The 11,721-nt window shown below is 47.7% G+C and overlaps 4 non-coding genes across 4 annotated transcripts; 2 read left to right on the top strand and 2 right to left on the bottom strand.

Annotated features, from left to right (window-relative positions):
• Nucleotides 1-3,633: 3,633 nt before the first annotated feature.
• Trnal-uaa lies at nt 3,634-3,717 on the top strand. Its single transcript has one exon. It is a non-coding gene; the product is annotated as a tRNA-Leu (tRNA).
• Nucleotides 3,718-9,446: 5,729 nt separating this feature from the next.
• Trnaa-ugc lies at nt 9,447-9,518 on the bottom strand. Its single transcript has one exon. It is a non-coding gene; the product is annotated as a tRNA-Ala (tRNA).
• Nucleotides 9,519-9,972: 454 nt separating this feature from the next.
• On the top strand, nt 9,973-10,044 carry Trnaq-cug. The gene has a single exon. It is a non-coding gene; the product is annotated as a tRNA-Gln (tRNA).
• Nucleotides 10,045-10,235: 191 nt separating this feature from the next.
• On the bottom strand, nt 10,236-10,315 carry Trnal-uag. Its single transcript has one exon. It is a non-coding gene; the product is annotated as a tRNA-Leu (tRNA).
• Between the last annotated feature and the right edge of the window lie 1,406 nt (nt 10,316-11,721).

Genomic DNA, 11,721 nt, shown 5'->3' with positions numbered 1-11,721 from the left:
AACATCTTCGTCGAGATTGCATCCGACCATACTCTCCAACATTACTGATACAACATTTACATACATCTATATTTATAAAGAAGAAAAATTAAAAGAAACATTAATATTACAGATCCATATCCCAGGAACAGCCTAGCAGTGCTTGTGATTCCAGAGAAGGTAAATTGAGACAATTAATGACTGATACTTTATATTTAAATAGAAATAAATAGCCGATAATTAACTTCACACAGGGTGGCAGGAGGTGGGAGGAAAGGTGCAAGAAATTCATTGAAATTCAGGAGACCTCGAGGATCTCTCTTGTTAACGTCTTGGAAGTCTTCTTCGTCTTCTGACCTCTCTGCCGGTTTCGGGTTTATTGCATGATAGCGCTGGTCATCGAGTGAGCGTTTCCACGCCTAGTCGGATAAGGGTAAGACCCGCGTTGGTTTGCGACGCACAAAGAGCGCGTCTGTTCGCCCGGTGATAACCCGCGGAGTTCACGAGCGATTAAATTTAATTGATAATTACGCCGTGTTTATAAACAAATTGGACGGGCTGCGCTAGGGTACGTGAAGGCTCCCATTCACTTTCTCGAGGCGAGGTTTTGTCGCCGTAACCAGCGAGCTCGTTGACTTTTTCTTTTTCAGGTTCTAGAGCCTGCCAATGTCAGCCACGCTCGTGCTCGAACGTTGACGTCTCTGTTCGCGCGAGCGAGCTAGAGGTTGTATTTTTATCCCGAGAGGAGCTACCACATTCCGCTAATACGCTGCCGCCTATGCACCTTCCAAGCTGTACTTAAACCGTGACCTTCGTTTCTCGTGCTGCCGCAGAGAAGGCGATGAAGTTGCAAGCCGCTGCCTAAGTAAGTACTATAAAATCTTACCATAAAGGGGCCGGCTCATCTCGGAGAAGAGTGACCACTTCATCCTTAAGTTTCATAGGGCACACGCGAGGCCTTAAGAGATTAATAATTAGTTCTTTGATTGCGCGATTCATCATCGTTTGTTGAAGAGGAAGCTGCGCTCCGCTAGATTCGTGGCCGTGCATCTCGTGCAGGAGTGCAACACGCAGAGGCCACGTGGATGATTGAATTTCTACGTCCAGGGACGCCTACTCGTGATCGGTATTTCCGAATATGCACCACGGTGTGTTTGTTTATTTTAACGGCAGTCATATTATTTTCCAGCGGGCGCATTGAGGAAAAACATTTTGCAGAGTCGTATTTCCGGCAAGAGTAAAGTGGGTGCAGCGACTGAATCCCCAAATAGCCCAAAATGTCATGTCCAGGGTCGAGTTATTTACAGCCGTCCAATTTGTGGGCTGAGACAATTCGTTCGGACGTGTCGGAGGTCTCGAATGCTGTCACGAAGGGGTAGTTTTCGGCACGTGTTACACGAGATCGAAAAGACCGAAACGTGGCAGAAGTTGGGGGTGCCTTTACCCCGGTCACGCAGATGTACTCGAAAAAGCGGAAGCTCCAAATAATTACCAGGCCCCGAACTCGACGGGCTGTCAAGTCCATTAACGGGTCGTGTTAGCGGTAAATGCGGATCCTCCTTATACGTCGATATTTCTTCCATTACCGAAAACTCGTTTTAAGAGGACTCCACAATCTGGAAACATGACATCTCCGAGGGGTTGCCTGGCCGAAAGGACGATATCCAGTTTCTGGCCGACTTCCTCTCCAGAAAAGGGACCCTGTCCTTCGGCCAAAATAAGCTATGCGAGCCAAATTTAAACTACAGGGAACCATATGCATGTCCAATTACGTCACACCGTGCAAATAGTAATTGTTAAATCGAAATTTACAGGGTGATATTCCTCCAAGCAACAGTAGCAGGAACTAGACGCGATCGCGATCACGAAGCCATGAAAAGTGAAAAGGGCTTTCCTGAGGAAGGAGTGGCCCAGGAGTGGCGTGTGCAACGGAATCGGGAAATCAATTTCGGACTCTCCCTCCATCTTTCTCGCTTCTTGGCATTTCGTGTTCAAACAAAGCAATTTCTCATCCGACGTGCTCGAGCCGCTCGTCCGGACGAGCATTAGGCTCTAGGGCGCGCAGGAGAGGAACGAGTGGGTGGACAAGGGGCGTATCGAGTGGACCCGAGGTCGTGACGCTTTAGCTTTAAGTATTCGCCTTTGGGTAGGCTTTGGGAGTCTAAGTGACGGGGAATGATTACGCTAATGACATCGCTCTGCCTGGCTGGGATAGGTGCAGGCTGGTACGACAGTCGCGACACGCGATACCGACATCAACTACGACATCGGCCACGACATTGCGCTCGTAATGCGGTACTGCTTTTATCGGCTGTCGGTTCCGCACCGTTCCGGACAGCTCCGAACCCGTCCGGATGGATTCGTCTTTGTAGGCCGTAAACCGAGTGCTCGCCTCCGGACAATGACTCATTGACGTTACCGAGGGTCGCCTCCTGAAAGGTGCGACCCTCTACGTATACGTACGTGTATGTGCCCGGTCTGCGAAAAGCGTTAAGAAATTTATTCTAATAAGTTGTGCCATTTTAATTGCGCTCTTCTCGATAATTCGATCAAATAGGGATTGCGTGGTAAACGATTATCTGTACTTCTCGGTGCGATAAGCACATGGGGGATTTATATGCATAGGCGATATCGCCGACGACGGCGTGCTTGATCATTCGCTCGAGATACCGACTCTTTTATCGGCTGCCGGCTTTACACGACTGTGAACTCGCCTAGAAGGATTTGTCTTTGTTGCGACATGAAACGACAGATCGATTCTTGCTTGTGACTCATTGCTGGAGGTTTACTCACTAAACTATATACGTGTACCTGGAATGCTAAGACCTATACCGGAATATTGACTGATGAGGCCACTGTTGGCCAACGCGGTTTTTTCATGGGCACTTTCCTTTCCAGTTACTCGGTTGTTAAGAATTCTATATCAATTTTCGTGTTATTTATAAATTATACCCTGCAACGTTTCTCAGGGCTGCGTCGAATTAATAGACATTTTTTTTCTTCTAATATTCACACTTTTACTTGCTCTGAATAAGTATCACTGCGCAGTTCAGGGAAACGATTTGTACGTGTTGGATATACCTTCGATACATACCTACAAGTACTCTGTCCGGTTACTTTCCTTTATACTCCCCGGATACTCCAGGCAGTTCTAGTTTCACTCACCGGGTCTCTCGTCGGCTTCAAGTCGGTGTAATCACAGGTCTCCAGCCCTGTGATTTGTTCCTACTCGCGGACAAGTAACAAAAATTATAAGTCTTTTGCGATAAGTATCGCGAAACCATTGAGCGCGAATTGACAAATGCAGAACGCTGTCATTCGATCCGTGGATTTTTATTATCGTTTATCGTGACACCACTAAGCACGAATTGACAAATGCAGAACGCTATCATTCGATCCATGGATTTTTATTATTGCTTATCCGAGGACGTTATTACGTTAACAATGTGTTTCTACAATTGAATCGAGCCATGTTCTCATTTAAGAGGTTATGTATATCGTCGAGGCGACATCTGAATTACTCGAGAATGTACGGATTAACTTCTCGTGATTACGTAATTTGTATAAACAGTGGCAAACTGGTGATACGATTTGAAAAGGTAAATGAGAGTCGGTGTTCGTATTTATACTTAGTATGTTCAATGTCTATCATCTGCTAGGTTGGCCGAGCGGTCTAAGGCGCCAGATTTAAGCTCTGGTTCCCGTATGGGAGCGTGGGTTCGAACCCCACACTTAGCAAATATTTTTTTTTTCTTCCAAATTTTTACAGAACCTTAATCTTACCTTTTTACATATTCGAAGAAATTAATTCCGCACTAAAAATCATGTTTTCAATGTAATATAAATATTTTTACACGGTATGTCAATACTGCACGAAGTTGTACATATCGATGTTCACAATGTTTCCCGCGGTTTCTCAGGGAGCTAAAATGAAGATTTAATGCCACTGTTCATTAATTGTTCGCAGAAGACAGGGAGCTCGTTAAACGCTGTATCAGGAACGGCATGGATAAATCAAACGCGCACACATCCGCACAGTCAGCGTAGTCGGATAAACTGCTGTACCGGCGAAGAATCATTAACGTGGCCGTAGTATCCGACGTGACACTAGGTAAGAACCGTCGCCGCACAATCGAGAAATCCTTCGAAGGAAAGATAAATGGCGGTGGGCTCCATCCTCGGAGGAGGACCTCGAGCTGGGCCCCGGGAGCGGTAATTGCAACCTAGTATAAATGACTTGATGAATAGTCATGGAGAAATTAGGGAAAGTCAGATAAATCCGATGGCTTTCGGACCGGGCGGATCCGTCGGACGAGCGATAACGTCGACGTCGACGTAGACGAGTCTCGTCGTCGATTTTCCCAGATAGACATCAAGGCGAGGACATTGGTGACAAAGCGAAGAGAATGTGACAAAAAGTCTAGATAAACCTGCAACGGAGAAATTATACAGGGAATTTATTCATAATGATAGATAATAATTAACAGGAGTAAATGTGGATTTAACCTCGACCCGTTTTATTACAGGAAGGCCCGACCTAGGGAAGAGTTTCGAAGCCCCTCGTCGCCAACATTGCCACGGTGATGGTACATCCGGGTGATTATAACGGAATCCACCACCGTATCCTGCGAGCGGATTCAAGAGGAAAAGAAGAAAAAGAAAAGGTGGCTGCGGCAAGAGCGAGACAGGGGATCGATTAAGCGAGATCGCTCCTCGAAAAGCGTGAATCGACGTCCCAGGAGTGCGAGGCCTCTCGAGTCCCCATGGGCCCCATGGAGAACGGTCCTTCTCCCATCCAGGACGAGAGCCGTTGAGGCGTCTGTCACAACAATTTCGCGAAAAAGCGCAACAAAAGGCGCGACACTTGTAATTTCATTCCGGCGCATCTGTTGTCATTCTCACGTTACCGCGCGTATCTCTCGGCTCTCGTTGAAAGAAGAGGGGGGGAAGGAAAAAAAAATCAGGCGGACATATTTCAGGCAACCCTTGTACACGGGGGCAGGGGCACAATGGTGCCGCGACCCTAAAAGTTAAGGGGTGCCACTCCCGCGGCAGAGACGAATCCCACACCGTGTACAAGGGTCGTCTCCTTCGAGGGAGAGGAGCGCAGGGTCGACGGGGAGGGTGAAAAGTTCGAGCCCCAGGGTGGGCTCTCGGATTCAAGCCGGACCCTGCTCTCCTCCCGAAACAAGGATCGCCGTCGATCGAGTCACCGTAAATTCGGTAACTCGATCGGCAGCCGCGGCGAAAAACTGGAAAGCACCCTCGCGACTCGAGGGGCTCGTCTCGGCTTCCGGCTCGCTTTACGATGGAAATGCTTTTTAAGCCGTCACCCTGGGCTTTGCCCCCTCCGAGAAATCGTATTTGTAATGCTTAGGCCTTCGAACGCGACGTGCCGTGAAATCGCGTTACCGGGATTCGGAATATTAAATTCATTTCTCTCCTCTGCGGACGTCGGGTCGCGTTACGTCCGCGTCGGGGCTTAAAAATGCGATTTAAGGAGCCGATTGCCCGCTCGACGGCTAACCCCCCCTGCGATCGTGGATTTCCCTTCTTCCCTTATTTTTTATTTCTTTTTTTACAACCTCTGAAAATGAGTCTTGGCGCAACCCGAGGGTGTGTCCTAGATATTCATAAAGTCGGGCTCAGTTTACCGGAGATGTTTAAAGAGATGTTATAACTTTAGGTGGATTTGTATGGGGTCATTCGATGACTTCACCGTGGATTTACCATTATGGGCCGTCAAACGGCCATGAATATCGATATGGAGCTGACGACTCGGAAGCGGAGTCGCCAGGGGCGACCGATAGGAGGATCCGGGCCGCGGGAGGGGAAGGGAAAAAAAATTAATCAACTAACCTCGAAAGCCATAAATAACCATTCCGGACAGGAGTTCGGCGTACGTGTGGTCAGACAATGGATGACAAATTGCGCGAAAGCAAAACAAACCGAGGACTAGATTGAGCCGGCCGGCTCGGTGGCTTTGCTACTGTCATCAATATGGCCTGCGAGGGACATAATCTCGCGGGAGCAACGTCGCCCGAGAAAAATGGCCTTTTTCACGGATGTCCTGGATATATCCCGGCTAGTGCGACGGACTTTATCTCATTACCGTGGAACAACTCCGGCGAACCGCCCCCTCGTTCCTGGCGGCGACACCTAAGCCACCCCTTTCCGTATCGACGCTCTACTTCTCTCTCTCGAAATTCCGAAGAATATAATAAAAGAGCTTTCTCTTCCGAGGACTTTCCTCCCGAGGACGTGGAAACGCTGCCTCGGGGTAGCAATCGCCTCGCTAAATATTTTCCCTTTTTTAGAGGGACGAGCACAACGGATCGAGGGCTTCCATCGGATACGGCGCAACATAGCGGACCCAATTGCTGCACTTTTTATGGAAGGGTCGAGAGTGCATGAAAAAGTGCGGGAAACGGTCTCCCCCTATATGCCACGTGTGTAATAGCTGTAGTGTTCCTCGGTACGTACAAGCTTTTATCTACTCGCCCGGCACGGGTGGTGAAACCGATCCGGTTTTCCATCCCTGTATCCGGGGTGGATAGAAGAGGAACTTCCTAGAGGATTTTAATACGGCTTATCGAGAATGCTCTGACAATATGATGTCGCGCATTTATTTCCTTATCATAGTTGGCAAGTCAGGCGCAGATTCCGAAGTAACGATCCCTCTGTAAAATCGTCTCTCCTCTTCAGGGCGAAGACAATCGGTTCGGAGGAACGAAGCAGTCTCCAGGTGGTCCCGGTGACAATCGTAAATGTTTAATATCGTGATTAAAGGCGCTGGCGCCTCTCATTATTATTTCAGTCTGGAGGACATTTCGCCCTGTCCTCCAGGCGCGGGCCCGCCCGTCCGTTTCCCTTTCAATTCGCACTTTCTCTCGGCTTAAAAATCCTCCCGAAAATTAGCCGGCTAAATATTTAAAGCCTTCTTCATCCTCTTCCTGCCGGCCGAGGAAGAGAGGGATGGCTTTGCCAAAACACAAAAACCGTCTGCGGACCCCCGCGTCATTGTCCGCCCTGCGGAACGCCGCGTGATCTTCTCCAGCTGATGGATTTTCCTTTCCCTCCTACGAGCCACTTCCTGTGCCGGTTCTTTTGAAGGAATGCAACGTACCTACTGCCTTTTCAGAGATGCACGTGATTACTCGCCGCGTCAAGGGTGCCTCAGGATTCGGGAATCCCCGTTTCTACTTGGAAAGTCCTCCGCCAGGATCATCCCCATGGAACCACGGATGAATTATTTAAATTATTAACCATTGACGACCCATCGAGAATGCATAAAATGACCGGTAACCTAACATAAAGTACCTTACCACGTGTCGAGGTGTTCTCGAGGAGGACAACCGTGTTAGGCCTTGTCAAACGCGGTGCCGGTAACGAGCCTCTTTCACCGTAGTGCTTTTGTTTCCAATTATCGAATTACGCTATCCCATTAGAGACCATTACGTAGCGGGGAATCACCTCTGCACAAGATGCAGATTAATTCGGTGTTTATTGGCCTTAATGGTCCCGGCGAGCGGAACGGAAGCAGGGGAACGAAGGGCAGCATCTGTTTTTGCCGCGAGCCGTGTAGAACACGAGGTGACACGGCCCTCTGGACTCCATTATTGTAAGCTGCTGTACGAGCGGACGTGCGTGGCATAAGCATTTACCGTTGGCGACACCTCGACGCACCGACAAGGGTCTCCTTTACCTCCTCGCGTGAACGTCGGAGGCGAAAAGAGGAAAAAAGAGAAAAAAAACGAAACAGAAGGTGGAAAACCCCGCTGTAAGCTTAATGCCTCCGAATGTACATTTTCTCTATTTTTCTCACATCCAATTTATCCGTTTGATCCAACATTGGGCAGAAATAGAAGAAAGACATGTTACTGTTCACAGTGAAAATTCCCAGGAAAATGCAGATTAGAGGAAAGGATTGATTCGAGGGATTGCTTGGAATGGAATTTACGTATATAAGAGAAGATGGACTCTCCGAGGAGAAGGAAACCCGGGAAGGATATTCGTAAATAAAATTTCGCGGGGTGAGAAAATGGTCATACGCTCCAGCGCTGACCCTCCCGGGTCAAAGCTCGATATCTATGCGTAGAGATTCCTCTTTTTATGCTGTTTTCACGTAGTTACGCACCCAGGGACGCGATAAAATAGATACGACTTGGCTGGACAGAATATTATAACGGTCCAATGACAGGGGGCTGACCCACTTCCCTGAAATCCCGGAACACTGGGGACCACCACCGCATCTTTTGCCGGCCGACTCCATTACGCGGATCCTCCTCCGGGTGCGAGGCGAATTTACGATTCCGTACATAAATCCCGAATTTACGCGGCCGCGTACCCTGGTACTTCGTGCGGGGTGGAAATTCTCATTGTTGCCCGAAGACGCCGAAACGCCATCGCGTTCCCAAGGAGTCTAGGATAAATCCTTATGGAGGCCCCTGCAACCGACTTCCTGAAATAAATCTCTAAATCGATAGAGTTAGATCATAATGAGACTGTAAAAATACTAACGACCTTATTCTGGATTTTTTTTTCTTTTTCTTTTTTTTTTCCAGTCGGATAAAAATCACTTCCGTCATGGCGAAACCGAGGGCGATATAGACCGCTCTCTGCACCCCACTGCAATTTCCTGGAGGAATTTTTCTCGAGTGACAATCGATCCCTCTTAACTCCCGGCCCGAGAGAAGACAAATATACGGGGATACGATAGTCACCCCGCGGAAAGGAAACCCACTGTGGAATATACATCTCGGCTGATTACTCTCCTTATATTCAATCAAGATGGGCATCCGCACCGCGAGAACGGCAATTCAAATGATACCATCTTTCCCGAGCGCTGACAAGAGGGAACCAGGGGGAGGTGTTCACTCGATATGAAACTTTTGCATATGACGAATCGAAGACTATTACCATTCAATCTCTTTGCCGGGTTCATTTGCATCCCATCATCTCCCCTATGCCTCTTTACATACGCGGCGCGAGGACGCACGCGGGATGGCTTGCGGATAACGCATGCGAGAGCTTAAGCTCCAGTCAAGTGCGTTCCCTTCTTCCGTCGTATCGCGTCGATTAACTCTCTATACTCACTTGACTCCACCTCTGTACCTGGAATGCACTAGCTCGTTCCGGTGCATTAAACGATGCACCCGCCATCGACTCGCCACTATCTCCAAAGGAGTACTCTACGTTCCTCGAGACCTATGAAAAAATTCCACATCTAAAGGGACTAAAAGTAAACGAGTAACCTCCATCAAGGAAAAGGACAGACAAATTGTGCTTCAACATCCAGGAGTAAAATATGCTAATTTGAAGAGAGAAACCAGAATTTCATTCTCGTCGTTGGTATAATATCACAGAGTGCATTTATAATATCAGGGCAAAACAATAAAGATTAATTGTAAAAAGATTAAAACGTGTATCTATTATGAACCATTCAGAGAAATGAGGAAAAAAAAAGCTGGAGATGCCGGGGATCGAACCCGGGACCTTTCACATGCAAAGCGAACGCTCTACCACTGAGCTACATCCCCGCTGTAGTTCCTTTCTCGACTAATATATATGAATCTACTTACATATATAGAAATATATGTCAGGGTATTATTATAAATAATGACGGGCGATTTAGAATATTCGAGGTTAAGTTACGCGTTACTATCGAGACGAGCGGTAAAGCCAACGAAACGCGCTATAAGCCACGCTTCTTCCGGCGCTTTCTCTTCGATTTAACGAGATCTAACGAACGCGAGCTCATTTTTCATGTCCTTTTATTTACGGTCGGCCAGACGCATGCGCACCGGGCCGGGGCCGTGCATTGCCGTTCGAAATGCGCACTTTCCGCGTTTTACGTGCAAATTACGCCACGTGACTGAAATCCATTTACCCGGAGGATCGTTGCGTAACGCGTAATAAGCCGTTACGGCGAAATTAACTTTCTACGCTATGGCGTAGACGGTTTCAATTTTCTTCCCGGGTACGTCTACCCGAGGTCCCATGGTGTAATGGTTAGCACTCTGGACTCTGAATCCAGCGATCCGAGTTCAAATCTCGGTGGGACCTTGACCCCTTAAACTCACTTTTTTGCTCCACTCTCTTCGACGACCCCGCTACGCGACACTCCATAAACTTATCTTTCAATCTCCCTCTATGCTTACTATTTTGTTCTTGAAATTGAAAAAAGATAACTCTAATTTCACTTGGACCTCTCGGAAAATTAAATCGATACTCAGTGGGGATAGAAAAAAAAGATTTGACAGCGGTGGGATTCGAACCCACGCCCTTTCGGACTGGTGCCTAAAACCAGCGCCTTAGACCGCTCGGCCACGCTGCCTCTTACCAACTTTCGCAAATAGGACTATTTCGACCACAGATTCGCTATAATTATTTACGCATTACCTACTTTCATCCCAATAAGTGAAACTGAAATAAAAATACACTCCGCGAACGATACGACGACGAGAATAATGATTATAACTTGGATTTCCAGACGATACTACCTAAGAAGGCGATGGAGGTTATGTTGGGTAGGTTAACCCCGGTAATTCCGTCGTAGCTGCGGTGTAAACGACGTTTGCTTAAAATTCCGTCGGAGGGAGCCACCAGAGGGAGTCTTCGGTCACCCGAGACGTAATTGAGGACTTAAACGCCGTTCCTTTATTTCGCGGGCTGATTCCACGGAGGGGCGATAGGATCGCGGTATAAAAATTCATGCCTGTGACGTTTTCTTATTTTTTTTTCCTTCTCCCCCCCTCCTTATCACGTCCCATGGGGAACGGGCATAAAACCGACACCCGCCCGGCCGTGGCAGCCGGAACGACTGTAGACAGATCGATAAATTTGCGTGAATATCCGTAACAGATACGCGACAGGATAAAACGGATCGGCCCCGGGAATAAAGATCCCCTCGTAACGAGGAGGGGCGATAGCACTCCCGCGTAGGAGGCAAGGAGGAGTCGGAGGAGGGACCGAAATAAAACGCGAAACCCTCTCTTTGTCGAGTTTGCGTACGCGGGCGTAGCCAGAGACAGACTCGCCTGAAGAAGGCGTCTCTTCGGGTCTTATCCATTCGCGGACCTATCACCAAGGCGCTTCAAGAATATTTTCCTTTTCTCTCTGTACCCCGTACGAAAAAAAAAAATGCCATCGAACCAACGAAATACCTTGTTAATTCAAGGACTAATTATTTGACGCGGATAAACTCGAATAAATTGGACGCAACGTTTATTCGGAATTGCGAGAATTTATTTCAGGGAAATAATTCCCGGAATTAACGAAGTATTTAGTACTAACAAAAGGAATATTTCCTTACTCCATAATTGCTCGATCAAGACTCAAAAAATAATTCATTGTAGATTATCGTAGGAACGGTAGGAAAAATATCGTAGTAATTTTAAATATTCGTGACATGATGAAAATTGAGGAGATTTTAATTAACGAGATAAATTTAAATTCATGTCATTTTGATACAAAGGACGCGGATTAATCTGGGCGGGGTGCTATTATTCTTTTCAGGTTTTATCCTTCCACCTGTTATCTTATATGGGTAGTGCTCGACTGTCGCCTCGATTTCGGCTCTTTCTCGGGATCCCACCCGGAGGAGCCTGGTTCCTTTTGTCCTCTCCATTTCCGCAGCTTCTACGTCCTGGCAGGAACGCCTCTTCTTGCTCGTCGACGCTCGAATTACGAGGATCGTTACTCCGAAGAGAGCGTTCCCAGATCGGCGCCGACGTTACCTGA

The sequence above is a fragment of the Orussus abietinus genome, unplaced genomic scaffold, assembly GCF_000612105.2.
Source record: "Orussus abietinus isolate OABI.00-Male unplaced genomic scaffold, Oabi_2.0 scaffold1, whole genome shotgun sequence".
Classification (NCBI taxonomy): Eukaryota; Metazoa; Arthropoda; class Insecta; order Hymenoptera; family Orussidae; genus Orussus; species Orussus abietinus.
The sequence above is the reverse complement of the archived record's forward strand: the minus strand, read 5'-3'. Positions and strand labels throughout refer to the sequence as shown.